This window comes from Schistocerca gregaria, unplaced genomic scaffold (assembly GCF_023897955.1).
Source record: "Schistocerca gregaria isolate iqSchGreg1 unplaced genomic scaffold, iqSchGreg1.2 ptg000350l, whole genome shotgun sequence".
Taxonomy (NCBI): domain Eukaryota; kingdom Metazoa; phylum Arthropoda; class Insecta; order Orthoptera; family Acrididae; genus Schistocerca; species Schistocerca gregaria.
Window position 1 is genome coordinate 1,461,902 of NW_026061810.1, and position 21,463 is coordinate 1,483,364.

The window sequence follows — 21,463 nt, forward strand, 5'->3', positions numbered from 1 at the left end:
AAAATAATAAGAACCAAAATCAACCAATAAAGGAAAATATAAAGTATTAGAAAAATCATAAACCTTAAATAAAACTAATAATAAAGGTAATCTAGCAACCAAAGTATAAAAAATTAAATAAACACCAGCCTGCAAACGCTCAGGTTGATAACCCCAACCCAAAATTAAAAGTAAAGTAGGAACTAATCTAGCCTCAAAAAAAAATATAAAAAGAAAGAAGACTTAATCTAGCAAATGAACAATAAAGCATAATTATTAAAATCAAAACCATAAAAACAAAAAAATTAGAATGATATGAACTTAAATAAACTGAACCTCTAGCAGTGATTATTAAAGAACAAATCCAAAAACTAAGTAAAATTAAACTAAAAGAAAAATAATCAATACCAAAATAATATCTAATTATATTCAAATCAGCATATGAATAAACACAAATTATAAAAACAAAACCCGACAGAAACATTAAAGAATGAACCAACCATCAACAATTATTTAATAAACAAAGAGGGATCAAAAAAATAGTTATAAATAAATACTTTAACATAAAGATAAACCAAAAGAATTAAAAAAATCATTACCATGAGAACGAATTATTGAAACTAAAATAGAAAGACCTAAAGCACCCTCACAAACAGAGAAAACTAAAGAAATAACAGGAAAAAAATAATCATAATCAAACTCAATAAGAAAAACAATAACTAACATAAATAAAGAAAGAACAATATATTCTAATCTCAAAAGAACCATTAATAAATGTTTACGTTTAGAAGAAAAAACATAAACACCAGCAAAATAAATCAATAAAGAAGTAAAAATAGAGAATATAAACATTAGTTTTAATAGTTTAAAAAAAACGCCGGTCTTGTAAACCATAAATAAGTCCAGCCCCCACTTTTAAAACTTCAGAGGTGGAAAAGCTTCCATCATCGGTCCCCAAAACCGGTATTTTAAATAAACTAACCCCTGAAATGATCAAAATAATAATTATATCATTATCAAATGTAATAAATATTAATTTTATTAAATTAAGACACCCAATATCAATAATGCTTTTTATTATCCTGCAAACCTACCTAGTTGGATTAATAACAGGAACAATAATAGAAAGATATTGATTATCATATATTTTATTTTTAACATTTCTTGGTGGTATACTAGTATTATTTATTTACATTACAAGAATTGCATCAAACGAAATATTTCAGCCTACATCAATCACTATAATTATTACATTAATAATGTGAGTATTTATCATATTAATATTAATTATTCTAGATATATCTATATTTATAGACTTTTTCAAAAACACCAAAACTATAAATATTGATAATTCAATCAATTATCAAGAAATAACAATATCTTTAGAAAAATTATATAATAGACCAACATTCATTATTACAATAATAATAATAATTTATTTATTTTTAGCACTACTAGCAGTTGTTAAAATCACCAATATTAATCAGGGACCTATTCGTAAAATAAGATAATTACTAATGAATAAACCCTTACGATTAAGACATCCTTTAATTAAAATTATTAATAACTCTTTAATTGACTTACCTGCCCCAACAAATATTTCATTTTGATGAAATTTTGGATCCCTATTAGGGTTATGTTTGGTAATTCAAATCGTAACTGGACTATTTTTAGCTATACATTATACATCAAATATTGAAATAGCATTCAGTAGTGTAGTACACATCTGCCGAGACGTAAATAATGGTTGAATTATCCGAACCTTACACGCAAATGGAGCATCTATATTTTTTATTTGTATTTACTTACATGTAGGACGGGGAATTTACTATGGATCTTATATATATATACATACCTGAATAATTGGTACAGTGATTTTATTTTTAGTTATAGCAACTGCATTTATAGGATATGTCTTACCCTGAGGCCAAATATCTTTTTGAGGTGCAACAGTAATTACTAATTTATTATCAGCAATCCCATACTTAGGAACAGATTTAGTCCAATGAGTATGAGGAGGATTCGCTGTTGATAATGCAACATTAAATCGATTCTTCACATTCCATTTTGTATTACCATTTATTATTGCTGCTATAGCAGCAATTCATTTATTTTTTCTTCACCAAACAGGATCTAATAATCCTCTTGGACTAAATGGAGATATTGAAAAAATTCCATTCCATCCATACTTTACCTTTAAGGATTCTATTACATTTGTAATAATAACATCATTATTAATTATACTATGTTTAATTAATCCTTACCTAATAGGAGATCCAGATAATTTTGTACCTGCCAACCCATTAGTAACACCAGTTCACATTCAACCAGAATGATATTTCCTATTTGCATATGCAATTCTACGATCTATCCCTAATAAGTTAGGAGGTGTTATTGCATTTTTTTTATCAATTAGAATCTTAATAATTTTACCATTTTATAATAAAACACCATTCCGAGGCATTCAATTTTACCCTATTAATCAAATTTTATTCTGAATTATAGTAGTTGTTGTATGCTTACTAACGTGAATTGGTAAACGACCTGTTGAAGAACCTTATATTATAACAGGTCAAATCTTAACAATTATTTACTTCACATATTTCTTAATTAATGTCCATGTCGCAAACGCATGAGATAAATTAATTAAGGAATAAAGTTAATTAGCTTAGGAAAAGCATATGTTTTGAAAACATAAAATTAGAAGTTTAACTCTTCTATTAACTTTTCTCAAAAAATTTCACTAAACAAATGAGATAAATAAAATCTTTAAACCAACAAAGAAAATAAAAAAATTCAAAGATAAAGGTAAAAAACTTTTTCAAGCTAAGTACATTAATTTATCATAACGGAACCGTGGTAATGTTCCACGAACCCAAATAAAACCAAAAGATATAATAGCAAGCTTAATAAAAAATATAAAAGAATAAAAATCACCGCCCAAAAAAATTAAAGCCAATAACATTCTTATGAAGACAATTCTAGTATATTCAGCTAAAAAAATTAAAGTAAAACCACCCGCACCATACTCAATATTAAATCCTGAAACTAACTCAGATTCCCCTTCAGCAAAATCAAAAGGAGTACGATTAGTTTCAGCTAAGCAAGAAGCAAAACAAGCTAAAGCTAAAGGAAAAGAAATAATAATAAATCAACAATAAAGCTGATAGTTTATAAAATCAAACATATTAAAACTACCAATTAAAATAATTAAAGACAATAAAATTAAAGCTAAACTAACTTCATAAGAAATTGTTTGAGCAACAGAACGAAGAGAACCTAATAATGAATAATTTGAATTAGAAGATCAACCAGCAATTATAACAGTATAAACACCTAATCTAGTACAACATAAAAAAAATAAAAATCCATAAGAAAAAGAACACATATAAGTTAAATAAGGAAAAATTACTCAAACGGCTAAAGAAATCATTAAATTAAAAACAGGGGAAAAATAATAAAGTAGGTAATTAGATATAATAGGAATTGGCTGCTCCTTACAAATTAACTTAATAGCATCTCTAAATGGCTGAGGAATTCAAACAAAACCTACCTTATCTGGACCCTTTCGAATCTGAATATAACCTAAAACCTTACGCTCTAATAAAGTTAAAAAGGCAACACTAATTAAAACACAAATAACCAATAAAAGAAAATTCAAAGTAAATATAAATAAATCATAAAGTATCAATACTATTTGTAGAAAAAATCTACATAAATGAATTCTAATTTCAACACATTAATCTGTCAAAATAGTAAATAAATTAATATTAATCAATATAACAAAAAATATTTTAACCATATGGTCCTTTCGTACTAATATGGATTAACAATCTTAGGATAGAAACCGACCTGGCTTACGCCGGTCTGAACTCAGATCATGTAAGAATTTAAAGGTCGAACAGACCTAATCATTGGGCTCCTGCACCCAAAATTTTTCTTAATCCAACATCGAGGTCGCAATCTGCTTTGTCGATATGAGCTCTCAAAAACAATTACGCTGTTATCCCTAAGGTAACTTAATCTTATGATCATAAATTATGGATCAAAATAACAAACATAAATAAATGATATAATAATGAAGAGTTTATCTATTCTTCATGTCACCCCAACAAAACATCATCATTAAATATAGAAAGACAAACAAAAAACTATATAAAAGTAAAATGTCAACCTCTATATGGTCTTCTCGTCCTAAAGAAGAATTTAAGCCTTTTGACTCAAAAGTTAAATTCAAAAATTTATTAAGAGACAGTTGATTTCTCGTCAAGCCATTCATTCCAGCCACTAATTAAGAGACTAATGATTATGCTACCTTTGCACGGTCAAAATACTGCGGCTCTTTAAAAATACGCTCAGTGAGCAGGCCAGACCTCAAAATATAAACAAGAGGACATGTTTTTGATAAACAGGCGGAAATCAATTTTGCCTAGTTCCTTATAAGAAGTTCACAAGGTAAAAATTTCATACAAATAAATATACTAATTCTATCATTATTACAAAAATTTTAAAATTAAATTAATAATCTTAATAAAAAACCTAAAATATTTATAAAATCAAAATAAAAAATAATGAACTAAAACGTAATCTTAAAGATAGCTGGTTTAAAGCTTACTATTATATTTCTATAAAATAAATTAATGGTTATTAACTTCAAAGCTTATCCCTTAAAGAATAAATAAGTTAATATTTTTACTTAAAAAATTAAATAAAAACAAATAACTTTAAAAAATTAAATTTTTTCTTAAGAAACTAGATATCTTGGGAAACGATTAACATCTCATTTCTATAAATAATTTAATAATAATTATGATACATTAACTATAAATTATTTATAAATCAACCCAAATCGAGACAAGTAAAATAAATACTAAAATTTTGATAAAACCTGATACAAAAGGTACAATAAATAAAATCTACTTAAAAAAATTTAAAATAATATTTCATAAAACACTTACAATACACCAATAAACTATAATTTAAAAAATCAATTCTATAAAATATACTAAGACAAAAATACAATAAAATTATTTATATTAAATAATTAAATAAACAAAAAATAAATATAATAAAATAAATAATCAAGATATCCTGATTTGCACAGAAAAATTTTCAGTGTAAATGAAACACTTTACTAATAAGTTATATCTTGAAACTCTTCCTAGATACACTTTCCAGTACATCTACTATGTTACGACTTATCTCATCTAAATTGAAGCAACTTTAAAATAAAATAGAATAATCAATAATGAGAGCGACGGGCGATGTGTACACATCTCAGAGCCAATATCAGTTAAATTAAATAAATTAAATTACTATCAAATCCACCTTCATTAACAGTATTTCACTATCAAATCCGTTATAAACAAAAATCTATTGTAACCCACCTCCTCTTAACTATACGCTGCACCTTGACCTGAAATATTTTATAATTATAAATCTTGAGAATTATTACTCTAAAAAGATTCTCTGATAACGGAGATATACAAACAAATAAATTAAGTAGAGTAAATCGTGTATTATCAATCATGGGGTAGGTTCCTCTGAATGGAATGAGATACCGCCAAATTCTTTGGGTTTAAAGACCTTAACTAATAGTACCCTGGTAAATATAATTAACATTTAAAATAATAGGGTATCTAATCCTAGTTTATTATTTAAATTTCACAGATTCATAAAAAGGGCCACAAATAAATTTTAACATTTCACCTTACAAATTTATATTTCAACCCTAATAATATAAACAACTGTTTTAACCAATAATATTCACTTGTATCAATCGTATAACCGCGGCTGCTGGCACGAATTATGCCGATACTAAATCAATTTCTAAATCCAAAATCACTTGATAATTAAATCAAATTACTGCAAAAAGAACATTTAGTCTAACAAAACTTACATATAATACAAAGAAAAAGTGAATAAACAAGCAAGAATAAAACTTTTAAAAATAAAAAATAAGAAAATTTTAAATCTATTAATTCAGGAAAAAATAAAAGATTCAAATATTTAAAGAAAAAAAAAGAAAAAAACCACAAACATTAACAAAAAAAAAAGAAACGCCCCTATGTATGACCACAACAACTTCTCTATTATATATAATTAAAGATTAATATGGAACATGTATAGCAATAAATGTATTATATTCTTTCTTATTTAATCTTTCTTTTCACTAATAAATAAATAAAGATTAAATAATATAATAAATATATTTTATACAATTATGTAATTTAATATAATATGTTATTAATATGAATTCTTTTTTTATATTAAGTTAACTTACATATATATTAGTTAAAAAATCTAATTATAGATAATTTACATAATTATATTATTATAATTAATATAATTATTTATATTAATTATAATATTTTATATTTAAATTAATAATTTTATTTATTATATCCAATTATAATAATATTAAATATTAAATTACATATTATTATAAATATTATATTATAATAACCTATTTTAAGCTAAAAACATAAGTAGCTATAATCCTAGGTAAATAATTGCATTAAAATAATCAATTGATAATGGTAAGATGAACTTATAATACTTTAATTTCAATTAAATGTAATATATTAATATAAATTATTTATTATATATATATATATAAAAAATAAAATGAGCAGGATAAATTAATCCTAATTAAACAAAATAATACATAAAAGAATTTAAAAAAAAAACTTTCGATTTATATATAAAATAAATGAAGTGCCTGATTAAAGGGTTACCTTGATAGGGTAAATAAAGTAAATAAAATTACCTTCATTAAAATTACATAAGATAGAATTAAACTACCTCCTTTAGTATCAAAAACTAACGTGCATCATACACCTTAATGTAAAAAGGTAAGCTAAACAAGCTAATGGGTTCATACCCCATTTATAGAGGTATCAATCCTCTCCTTTTTAATGACCAACAACTCTACAAAACTTCTCTTCCTATCAACATTAATGATAGGAACGATCCTGTCCATTTCATCAAATTCCTGATTTGGGGTTTGAATAGGACTTGAGATCAACTTACTTTCATTTATTCCGCTCCTAACAAGAAATAAAAATATAATAATAAATGAATCATCAATTAAATATTTTATTGTCCAAGCAATAGCATCGACAATATTATTATTTTCAATTTTGCTGATTCAAATAAAATATCCCATGGGATGGGAAACAGAATTTATCCCATCAATAATAATTAGATCTAGACTATTATTAAAGATTGGAGCTGCACCTTTCCATTTCTGATTTCCAGAAGTTATAGGAGCATCAAGATGAAATAATTGTTTAACATTAATAACATGACAAAAAATCGCCCCCATAATGGTCTTATCTTATTGTATTCAATTAAGAACTTTTATTTGAACAATTATTATCTTAAGAATTATTATTGGGGCAATAGGAGGTTTAAATCAAACATCCTTACGACAACTTTTAGCATATTCATCAATCAGACATCTAGGTTGAATAATTAGTTCATTAACAGTCAGAGAAAACATCTGAGAACTATACTTCATTATTTACTCACTATTAAGATTAATTATAGTTTTATTATTTAAGCAAATAAATTTATTTTTCATAAATCAAATTTATTCAGCCAGAAATATAAAAACCGAAATTAAATTCATAATATTCTTATCTTTATTATCTTTAGGTGGACTACCACCATTCCTTGGATTCTTACCAAAATGAATTGTAATACAATCATTAATAGAAAACAATATAACAACCATTATAACTATTATAGTTGTATTAACTACAATTACACTCTACTACTATATACGTATTAGATTCTCAGCTCTAATTATATCATACACAGAAAATTCGTGATCTATAAAGATAAAGTCCCAAAAATCAAGAATCATTCTTCCTATAACAGTAATAATTTCAACAATAGGATTGATTTCAACATCAACCTTAATTTCATTATACTAAGGACTTAAGTTAATCAAACTAATAACCTTCAAAGTTATAATTAAAAGAATAATCTTTTAGGCCTTAGTAAAATTTTACACCTCTAGAATTGCAGTCTAGAATCATAATTGAATATAAGACCTAAATATGATAAGAGAGAAAACATCTCATAAGTAGATTTACAGTCTACCACCTAAAATTCAGCCATCTTACCGCAAAAATGATTATTCTCAACAAACCATAAGGACATTGGTACTTTATACTTCATATTTGGAGCATGAGCAGGAATAGTAGGAACATCAATAAGAATACTTATTCGTGCTGAACTTGGCCAACCCGGATCTCTAATTGGGGATGACCAGATTTATAATGTTATTATTACAGCTCACGCATTCATAATAATTTTCTTTATAGTAATACCTATTATAATTGGTGGATTTGGTAATTGACTTGTTCCACTAATAATTGGTGCACCAGATATAGCATTTCCACGAATAAATAATATAAGTTTTTGATTACTACCACCTTCACTAACCCTTCTTCTTACATCTTCTATAGTAGATAATGGTGCTGGTACAGGATGAACAGTTTACCCTCCTCTAGCAGGAGCTATTGCACACGGGGGTGCATCTGTAGATCTAGCTATTTTTTCACTGCACTTAGCAGGTGTATCATCTATTCTTGGTGCAGTGAATTTCATTACAACAGCAATTAATGTACGATCAGAAAGTATAACTTTAGATCAAACACCTTTATTTGTATGATCTGTAGCTATTACAGCATTACTTCTCCTTCTTTCACTTCCAGTTTCAGCAGGAGCTATTACTATATTATTAACAGATCGAAATTTAAATACATCATTCTTTGACCCTGCAGGAGGGGGTGACCCAATTCTATATCAACATCTATTTTGATTCTTTGGACACCCAGAAGTTTATATTTTAATTCTACCGGGGTTCGGAATTATTTCACATATTGTATGTCAAGAAAGAGGAAAAATTGAATCATTTGGAACATTAGGTATAATTTATGCTATACTATCAATTGGACTAATAGGATTTATTGTATGAGCACATCATATATTTACAGTAGGAATGGATGTTGACACACGAGCATATTTTACATCAGCAACAATAATTATTGCTGTACCTACAGGAATTAAGGTATTTAGATGATTAGCTACATTATATGGAACTAAATTCAAGTTCAATCCACCATTATTATGAGCTCTAGGATTTATTTTCCTATTTACAATTGGTGGATTAACAGGATTAGTATTAGCAAATTCATCACTTGATATTGTATTACATGATACATATTATGTAGTAGCCCACTTTCATTATGTATTATCTATAGGAGCAGTATTTGCAATTATAGGAGGTGTCATTCAATGATATCCACTATTTACAGGATTAACTATAAATAATACATGATTAAAAATCCAATTTACAATTATATTCATTGGAGTAAATTTAACATTCTTTCCTCAACACTTCCTAGGATTAGCAGGAATACCTCGACGATACTCTGACTACCCAGACGCATATACATCATGAAACGTAGTATCAAGAATTGGGTCTACAATTTCTATTGTAGGAATCATTATATTCATTGTAATTATATGAGAAAGAATGATTACAAACCGAGCAATTATATTTAGAGCTAACATAAGAAGATCAACAGAATGACTACAAAATAACCCTCCTGCAGAACATAGTTACTCAGAATTACCATTAATCTCTAGATTCTAATATGGCAGATTAGTGCAGTAGATTTAAGCTCTACAAATAAAGGTTTGACCTTTTATTAGAAAATATTTATTAATGGCAACATGATCAAATTTATCTCTTCAAGATGGAGCTTCACCATTAATGGAGCAATTATCATTCTTTCATGATCATACTATGGTCGTATTATTATTAATTACAGTAATTGTAGGTTATGCCCTAAGTTATATATTATTTATTGCCTATACTAACCGTAATATACTTCATGGACATTTAATTGAAACAATCTGAACAGCTTTACCAGCAATTACATTAATTTTTATTGCCCTTCCATCATTACGACTATTATATTTACTTGATGATTCAGTAGATGCAATAATTACAATTAAAACCATTGGACGACAATGATATTGAAGATATGAATATTCAGACTTCATAGACGTAGAATTTGACACTTATATAACACCAGAACAAGACCTAGAAAATGATGGATTCCGACTACTAGATGTAGATAACCGAACAATCCTACCAATAAATACAGAAGTACGAGTATTAACAAGAGCATCAGATGTTCTACACTCATGAGCAGTTCCTGCATTAGGGGTTAAAATTGATGCAACGCCAGGTCGGTTAAATCAAGGAACATTCACAATAAATCGACCTGGATTATTCTTTGGACAATGCTCAGAAATCTGTGGAGCAAACCACAGATTTATACCAATTGTAATTGAAAGAACTTCAGTAAATTTATTTATTAAGTGATTATCTAAGATAATTTAAGGAGTTAGTTAAAATAAATAACATTAGAGTGTCAATCTAAAGTAACTAAAAAAAATTAGTACACCTTGAAATTCATCAGATGACTGAAAGTAAGTAATGGTCTCTTAAACCAAATAATAGTAAATTAACGACTACTTCTGATGGGGAAATTATATCCAAATCCCTCAAATATCCCCTCTTATATGATTCTCACTATTCATTATATTTTCAGCTACATTAATCTTGTTTAATCAAATAAACTTCTTCTCATTTAAACCTAACCTTATTAAAAGAGCAGAAAAAGGAACAATTGAAATAAAAAACTTAAATTGAAAATGATAACAAATCTATTCTCAACATTTGACCCCTCAACTAACATCTTTAATTTATCATTAAATTGAACTAGAACATTTCTAGGACTATTATTAATCCCATCACTATTTTGACTTACACCATCACGAATTAACATTATCTGAAATAAATTAAATTTAACCTTACATAATGAATTTAAAACACTTCTTGGACCAAAATCATTTAATCGAACAACATTCATTTTCATCTCAATTTTTATTATAATATTATTTAACAATTTCATAGGATTATTCCCTTATATTTTTACTAGAACAAGACATTTAGCATTAACATTTGCAATTGCCCTACCTATATGGCTAAGATTTATATTATTTGGATGAATTAACCATACTAATCATATATTTACACACCTTGTACCACAAGGTACACCGCCTGCATTAATATCATTTATAGTACTAATTGAAACAATTAGTAATGTTATTCGACCAGGTACATTAGCAGTACGGTTGGCAGCAAATATAATTGCAGGACACTTATTATTAACCTTATTAGGAAACACAGGACCATCTATAGCAATAAACTTAATCTCATTACTAATTATTGGACAAATACTTCTATTAATTCTAGAATCAGCAGTAGCAATAATTCAAGCCTATGTTTTCTCAATTCTAAGAACTCTATATTCTAGAGAAGTATATTAAACCTATGTTAACAACTCACTCAAACCACCCATTCCACTTAGTAGACTATAGACCTTGACCATTAACAGGAGCAATTGGAGCAATAGTCCTAGTATCAGGACTAGCAAAATGATTCCACCTATTTAATATTAACTTATTCATAATTGGATTTGGAATTACCCTACTAACTATAATTCAATGATGACGAGATGTAGTACGAGAAGGAACATATAAAGGATTACATACAGGATTTGTATCAATTGGATTATGATGAGGAATAATTTTATTTATTGCATCAGAGGTATTATTTTTCGTTTCTTTTTTTTGAGCATTCTTTAGAAGAAGATTAGCACCAACAATTGAACTAGGAATACTATGACCTCCCATAGGAATTCAACCCTTTAACCCTATACAAATTCCATTACTTAATACAGCTATTCTTTTAGCATCAGGAGTAACAGTAACTTGAGCACATCATAGTTTAATGGAATCTAATCATACTCAAGCACTACAAGGATTATTCTTCACAGTGTTATTAGGACTATACTTTACAATACTTCAAGCATATGAATATTGAGAAGCACCTTTTACCATTGCAGATGCAGTTTATGGATCAACATTCTTTGTTGCAACAGGATTCCATGGTTTACACGTAATTATTGGAACAATCTTTTTATCAACATGTCTACTTCGACACTCAATAAATCAATTTTCACCAAGACATCACTTTGGATTTGAAGCAGCAGCATGATACTGACACTTCGTAGACGTAGTATGATTATTCTTATATATCTCTATTTATTGATGAGGTAGATAATTGTTTTTCTAGTATAAATAGTACATTTGACTTCCAATCAGAAAACTTGATATAAATCAAGAAAAACAATTCTAATTCTATCAACAAGAGTTTTCATTAGATTTATTATTCCAATAATTGTTATAATCCTGGCAACAACACTATCAAAAAAATTAATTAATGATCGAGAAAAAAGATCACCAGTTGAATGTGGGTTTGATCCAAAAAGATCAGCACGAATACCATTCTCAATACGATTCTTCCTAATCGCAGTAATCTTTTTAATTTTTGATGTAGAAATTGCACTAATTCTACCAATTGTAATTATTTTTAAAACTTCAGACATTATAATCTGAACAGTATCAACAATATTTTTTATTCTAGTTCTATTAGGAGGACTATACCATGAATGAAACCAAGGAGCATTACAATGAGCAGAATAAAGGGTTGTAGTTAAATATAACATTTGGGTTGCATTCAAAAAGTATTGATATTATCAATCAACCTTAAATAGAATAAGAAGCGAAATATTGCAGTCAGTTTCGACCTGGAAGATTGGTATGTACTACCCTTATTCTTATTAATTCAAGCCAAAAAGAGGCGTATTACTGTTAATAATATAATTGAACTATAATAGTTCCAATTAAGGAAATGTAAAGCCAATATGAAAGCTGCTAACTTTTTATATTAGCGGTTAAACTCCGTTAACATTTCTAGAATTTATATAGTTTAAATAAAACATTACATTTTCACTGTAAAAATAATATATCTATATTTATAAATACTTAAAAGTAAAAATACTTCCTTAACATCTTCAGTGTCACGCTCTAATTATAAGCTATTTAAGTAAACGAAAAACAATATTACCAAAATAAATATTCAAAAAATAAAAGTTAAAAGATAAATCTTGAAATTAGAATCATATCAACCTTGAATATAACCAATTAAATAAATAAATAATCTATATAAACCTTGACCACCAAGTAATTCACCTCAACCATAAACAAATGACTTAGATGAATAATAACCTATTTTTAAAGGAATATATCTAATAAACTTAGTTGAAAGAAAAGGTATAAATCATATAGAACCAGCAAATCTAACAAAAGAAAGTATACTTAAAGAAAATAAATTATGAGAAAAATCAAAATTAGAAATAAGATAACCTAAATAAGCACCTAAAATAACAACTGTAATAGTTAAAAACTTTAAATAATAAGGTAAAGCAATCACATGAGGAATAGGAAAAATTAATCAAGATAAAAGACTACCACCAAAAACAGCAACAAACAATAGACCAATTATTCCAAATGAAATATAATAACCCTTATCATCGAAAGAAAATCTAGAATAAAAATTATTATCACCAGATATTGAATAATAAAACAAACGAAAAGAATAAGAAGCAGTTAAACCAGTAGAAAAAAAATAAAGAAAAAAATTAAACAATTAATTCATCTTAAACAAACCATCTCAAGAATTAAATCCTTTGAATAAAATCCCGCTAAAAAAGGTATTCCACACAAAGATAAACTAGAAACATTAAAACAAACTGAAGTTAAAGGTATGATATTAACAATTGATCCTATAAAACGAATATCCTGAGAATCCTTCAAATTATGAATTATTGAACCTGCACATATAAATAATAATGCCTTAAACAAAGCATGAGCCAATAAATGAAAAAATGCAAGCTTTGGATAACCTATAGTCAAAATTCTTATTATTAAACCAAGTTGTCTTAAAGTAGAAAGAGCAATAATCTTCTTTAAATCAAACTCAAAATTAGCGCCCAATCCAGCCATAAATATAGTTATACAACCAATTAAAAGTAAAAATCAACCACAATTATAAGTATCCAATATTGGTCTAAAACGAATTAATAAATAAACACCAGCAGTAACAAGAGTAGAAGAATGAACTAAAGCAGAAACAGGAGTAGGAGCTGCTATAGCAGCAGGAAGTCATGAAGAGAAAGGAATCTGAGCTCTCTTAGTTATAGCTGCTAAAACAATTAATATAGTAATGAGCTGTATTTCAAAAGAATTAGAAATAAAATCATAATAATAAATATAATTTCAACCACCAAAATTTAACATTCATGCAATAGAAATTAAAATAGCAACATCACCAATACGATTAGAAAGTGCAGTTAATATACCAGCACTATAAGATTTTACATTTTGATAATAAATAACTAAACAATAAGAAACTAAACCTAAACCATCTCAACCTAATAAAATTCTAATTAAATTAGGACTAATAATTAAAAAACCTATAGAAAGAATAAATATTAAAACAATAATAATAAAACGATTTATATTCTTTTCACCAGATATATAATCCTCTCTATAATAAATAACCAAAGAAGAAATATATATAACAAAAGATATAAAAATAAGAGATATTCAATCCAAAATTAAAGTTATAACAACTATAGAACCATTTAAATTGAAAAGCTCTCACTCAACAAAAACTCTATAATCAATTATAAAATAATAAATACCTAAAATAAAAATTATAGTTCTCGAAATAAACAAAGAAAAAAAACTCAAAGAACAAATAGAAAATAAATTCACGGCCTAAGATGAAAAACTTCATATCATTGATTCCACAAAACAATATTTTTAATTAAAATACTTAAGCAAACTAAACAAAGAAATATTCACCCTTTAAACAGAGAATATTTAAAGGCAATCAATGTAAAAGTAAAAGATGATATTCACGAAAATAACCAAGAGAACAAGTATAAACACCAGAATAATAATTCCCATGCTGAGAATAAGAATATATATACAAAGTATAAACAGCTCTAAAAAAAGATAAAAAAATCAAAGCAAAGAATCTAAAAGAAGATCAAGATATAATTCTATTTAATAATCTAATTTCACCTACCAAATTTAAAGAAGGAGGAGCAGCCATATTTGATGATCTTAAAAGAAATCATCATAAAGCCATTCTTGGCATCAAATTAATTATACCCTTGTTAATTAATAATCTTCGTCTACCTAAACGTTCATAAATAATATTAGATAAACAAAATAAACCAGAAGAACATAAACCATGACCAACCATTAGAGAAAGAGAACCTACACAACCTCATCAATTCATAGTCATCAATCCACCAATAACCATTCTTATATGAGCAACAGAAGAATATGCAATTAAAGACTTTAAATCAACCTGACGAAAACAAATAAATCTTACAATAACACCCCCAGATAAACCTAAAGACAATCAAAAATATTTAAACTTTAAACCCAAATAAGAAATAACCTTTATAACACGAATAATACCATAACCACCTAACTTTAATAAAACACCAGCAAGAATTATTCTACCTGAAATAGGGGCCTCTACATGAGCCTTAGGAAGTCATAAATGAACCAAAAACATAGGTATCTTAACTAAAAAAGCCAAAATTATAAATACATAAAACATAAAATAATAAGAACCAAAATCAACCAATAAAGGAAAACATAAAGTATTAGAAAAATCATAAACCTTAAATAAAACTAATAATAAAGGTAATCTAGCAACCAAAGTATAAAAAATTAAATAAACACCAGCCTGCAAACGCTCAGGTTGATAACCCCAACCCAAAATTAAAAGTAAAGTAGGAACTAATCTAGCCTCAAAAAAAATATAAAAAGAAAGAAGACTTAATCTAGCAAATGAACAATAAAGCATAATTATTAAAATCAAAACCATAAAAACAAAAAAATTAGAATGATATGAACTTAAATAAACTGAACCTCTAGCAGTGATTATTAAAGAACAAATCCAAAAACTAAGTAAAATTAAACTAAAAGAAAAATAATCAATACCAAAATAATATCTAATTATATTCAAATCAGCATATGAATAAACACAAATTATAAAAACAAAACCCGACAGAAACATTAAAGAATGAACCAACCATCAACAATTATTTAATAAACAAAGAGGGATCAAAAAAATAGTTATAAATAAATACTTTAACATAAAGATAAACCAAAAGAATTAAAAAAATCATTACCATGAGAACGAATTATTGAAACTAAAATAGAAAGACCTAAAGCACCCTCACAAACAGAAAAAACTAAAAAAAAAACAGGAAAAAAATAATCATAATCAAACTCAATAAGAAAAACAATAACTAACATAAATAAAGAAAGAACAATATATTCTAATCTCAAAAGAACCATTAATAAATGTTTACGTTTAGAAGAAAAAACATAAACACCAACAAAATAAATCAATAAAGAAGTAAAAATAGAGAATATAAACATTAGTTTTAATAGTTTAAAAAAAAACGCCGGTCTTGTAAACCGGAAATAAGTCCAGCCCCCACTTTTAAAACTTCAGAGGTGGCAAAAGCTTCCATCATCGGTCCCCAAAACCGGTATTTTAAATAAACTAACCCCTGAAATGATCAAAATAATAATTATATCATTATCAAATGTAATAAATATTAATTTTATTAAATTAAGACACCCAATATCAATAATGCTTTTTATTATCCTTCAAACCTTCCTAGTTGGATTAATAACAGGAACAATAATAGAAAGATATTGATTATCATATATTTTATTTTTAACATTTCTTGGTGGTATACTAGTATTATTTATTTACATTACAAGAATTGCATCAAACGAAATATTTCAGCCTAAATCAATCACTATAATTATTACATTAATAATGTGAGTATTTATCATATTAATATTAATTATTCTAGATATATCTATATTTATAGACTTTTTCAAAAACACCGAAACTATAAATATTGATAATTCAATCAATTATCAAGAAATAACAATATCTTTAGAAAAATTATATAATAGACCAACATTCATTATTACAATAATAATAATAATTTATTTATTTTTAGCACTACTAGCAGTTGTTAAAATCACCAATATTAATCAGGGACCTATTCGTAAAATAAGATAATTACTAATGAATAAACCCTTACGATTAAGACATCCTTTAATTAAAATTATTAATAACTCTTTAATTGACTTACCTGCCCCAACAAATATTTCATTTTGATGAAATTTTGGATCCCTATTAGGGTTATGTTTGGTAATTCAAATCGTAACTGGACTATTTTTAGCTATACATTATAAATCAAATATTGAAATAGCATTCAGTAGTGTAGTACACATCTGCCGAGACGTAAATAATGGTTGAATTATCCGAACCTTACACGCAAATGGAGCATCTATATTTTTTATTTGTATTTACTTACATGTAGGACGGGGAATTTACTATGGATCTTATATATATATACATACCTGAATAATTGGTACAGTGATTTTATTTTTAGTTATAGCAACTGCATTTATAGGATATGTCTTACCCTGAGGCCAAATATCTTTTTGAGGTGCAACAGTAATTACTAATTTATTATCAGCAATCCCATACTTAGGAACAGATTTAGTCCAATGAGTATGAGGAGGATTCGCTGTTGATAATGCAACATTAAATCGATTCTTCACATTCCATTTTGTATTACCATTTATAATTGCTGCTATAGCAGCAATTCATTTATTTTTTCTTCACCAAACAGGATCTAATAATCCTCTTGGACTAAATGGAGATATTGAAAAAATTCCATTCCATCCATACTTTACCTTTAAGGATTCTATTACATTTGTAATAATAACATCATTATTAATTATACTATGTTTAATTAATCCTTACCTATTAGGAGATCCAGATAACTTTGTACCTGCCAACCCATTAGTAACACCAGTTCACATTCAAACAGAATGATATTTCCTATTTGCATATGCAATTCTACGATCTATCCCTAATAAGTTAGGAGGTGTTATTGCATTATTTTTATCAATTAGAATCTTAATAATTTTACCATTTTATAATAAAACACCATTCCGAGGCATTCAATTTTACCCTATTAATCAAATTTTATTCTGAATTATAGTAGTTGTTGTATGCTTACTAACGTGAATTGGTAAACGACCTGTTGAAGAACCTTATATTATAACAGGTCAAATCTTAACAATTATTTACTTCACATATTTCTTAATTAATGTCCATGTCGCAAACGCATGAGATAAATTAATTAAGGAATAAAGTTAATTAGCTTAGGAAAAGCATATGTTTTGAAAACATAAAATTAGAAGTTTAACTCTTCTATTAACTTTTCTCAAAAAATTTCACTAAACAAATGAGATAAATAAAATCTTTAAACCAACAAAGAAAATAAAAAAATTCAAAGATAAAGGTAAAAAACTTTTTCAAGCTAAGTACATTAATTTATCATAACGGAACCGTGGTAATGTTCCACGAACCCAAATAAAACCAAAAGATATAATAGCAAGCTTAATAAAAAATATAAAAGAATAAAAATCACCGCCCAAAAAAATTAAAGCCAATAACATTCTTATGAAGACAATTCTAGTATATTCAGCTAAAAAAATTAAAGTAAAACCACCCGCACCATACTCAATATTAAATCCTGAAACTAACTCAGATTCCCCTTCAGCAAAATCAAAAGGAGTACGATTAGTTTCAGCTAAGCAAGAAGCAAAACAAGCTAAAGCTAAAGGAAAAGAAATAATAATAAATCAACAATAAAGCTGATTGTTTATAAAATCAAACATATTAAAACTAACAATTAAAATAATTAAAGACAATAAAATTAAAGCTAAACTAACTTCATAAGAAATTGTTTGAGCAACAGAACGAAGAGAACCTAATAATGAATAATTTGAATTAGAAGATCAACCAGCAATTATAACAGTATAAACACCTAATCTAGTACAACATAAAAAAAATAAAAATCCATAAGAAAAAGAACACATATAAGTTAAATAAGGAAAAATTACTCAAACGGCTAAAGAAATCATTAAATTAAAAACAGGGGAAAAATAATAAAGTAGGTAATTAGATATAATAGGAATTGGCTGCTCCTTACAAATTAACTTAATAGCATCTCTAAATGGCTGAGGAATTCCAACAAAACCTAACTTATCTGGACCCTTTCGAATCTGAATATAACCTAAAACCTTACGCTCTAATAAAGTTAAAAAGGCAACACTAATTAAAACACAAATAACCAATAAAAGAAAATTCAAAATAAATATAAATAAATCATAAAGTATCAATACTATTTGTAGAAAAAATCTACATAAATGAATTCTAAATTCAACACATTAATCTGTCAAAATAGTAAATAAATTAATATTAATCAATATAACAAAAAATATTTTAACCATATGGTCCTTTCGTACTAATATGGATTAACAATCTTAGGATAGAAACCGACCTGGCTCACGCCGGTCTGAACTCAGATCATGTAAGAATTTAAAGGTCGAACAGACCTAATCATTGGGCTCCTGCACCCAAAATTTTTCTTAATCCAACATCGAGGTCGCAATCTGCTTTGTCGATATGAGCTCTCAAAAACAATTACGCTGTTATCCCTAAGGTAACTTAATCTTATGATCATAAATTATGGATCAAAATAACAAACATAAATAAATGATATAATAATGAAGAGTTTATCTTTTCTTCATGTCACCCCAACAAAACATCATCATTAAATATAGAAAGACAAACAAAAAACTATATAAAAGTAAAATGTCAAGCTCTATAGGGTCTTCTCGTCCTAAAGAAGAATTTAAGCCTTTTGACTCAAAAGTTAAATTCAAAAATTTATTAAGAGACAGTTGATTTCTCGTCAAGCCATTCATTCCAGCCACTAATTTAGAGACTAATGATTATGCTACCTTTGCACGGTCAAAATACCGCGGCTCTTTAAAAATACGCTCAGTGAGCAGGCCAGACCTCAAAATATAAACAAGAGGACATGTTTTTGATAAACAGGCGGAAATCAATTTTGCCTAGTTCCTTATAATAAGTTCACAAGGTAAAAATTTCATACAAATAAATATACTAATTCTATCATTATTACAAAAATTTTAAAATTAAATTAATAATCTTAATAAAAAACCTAAAATATTTATAAAATCAAAATAAAAAATAATGAACTAAAACGTAATCTTAAAGATAGCTGGTTTAAAGCTTACTATTATATTTCTATAAAATAAATTGTAGGTTATTAACTTCAAAGCTTATCCCTTAAAGAATAAATAAGTTAATATTTTTACTTAAAAAATTAAATAAAAACAAATAACTTTAAAAAATTAAATTTTTTCTTAAGAAACTAGATATCTTGGGAAACGATTAACATCTCATTTCTATAAATAATTTAATAATAATTATGATACATTAACTATAAATTATTTATAAATCAACCCAAATCGAGACAAGTAAAATAAATACTAAAATTTTTATAAACCCTGATACAAAAGGTACAATAAATAAAATCTACTTAAAAAAATTTAAAATAATATTTCATAAAACACTTACATTACCAATAAACTATAATTTAAAAAATCAATTCCATAAAATATACTAAGACAAAAATACAATAAAATTATTTATATTAAATAATTAAATAAACAAAAAATAAATATAATAAAATAAATAATGAAGATATCCTGATTTGCACAGAAAAATTTTCAGTGTAAATGAAACACTTTACTAATAAGTTATATCTTGAAACTCTTCCTAGATACACTTTCCAGTACATCTACTATGTTACGACTTATCTCATCTAAATTGAAGCTACTTTAAAATAAAATAGAATAATCAATAATGAGAGCGACGGGCGATGTGTACATATCTCAGAGCCAATATCAGTTAAATTAAATAAATTAAATTACTATAAAATCCACCTTCATTAACAGTATTTCACTATCAAATCCGTTATAAACAAAAATCTATTGTAACCCACCTCCTCTTAACTATAAGCTGCACCTTGACCTGAAATATTTTATAATTATAAATCTTGAGAATTATAACTCTAAAAAGATTCTCTGATAACGGAGATATACAAACAAATAAATTAAGTAGAGTAAATCGTGTATTATCAATCATGGGGTTGGTACCTCTGAATGGAATGAGATACCGCCAAATTCTTTGGGTTTAAAGACCTTAACTAATAGTACCCTGGTAAATATAATTAACATTTAAAATAATAGGGTATATAATCCTAGTTTATTATTTAAAATTCACAGATTCATAAAAAGGGCCACAAATAAATTTTAACATTTCACCTTACAAATTTATATTTCAACCCTAATAATATAAACAACTGTTTTAACCAATAATATTCACTTGTATCAATCGTATAACCGCGGCTGCTGGCACGAATTATGCCAATACTAAATCAATTGCTAAATCCAAAATCACTTGATAATTAAATCAAATTACTGCAAA

General features: G+C 26.5%; 1 protein-coding gene and 1 long non-coding RNA gene across 2 annotated transcripts in view; one reads left to right on the forward strand and one right to left on the reverse strand.

The window, feature by feature from the left end:
* LOC126307608 (uncharacterized) overlaps window positions 1–21,463 on the forward strand; it is a 112,888-nt gene that overhangs the window by 50,946 nt on the left and 40,479 nt on the right. The window lies entirely within an intron of this gene.
* LOC126307609 (uncharacterized) lies at window positions 3,736–20,667 on the reverse strand. Its single transcript, XR_007553645.1, has 2 exons — window positions 19,909–20,667; window positions 3,736–4,294 (listed from the first exon to the last, which is right to left on the reverse strand). It is a non-coding gene; the product is annotated as an uncharacterized LOC126307609 (long non-coding RNA).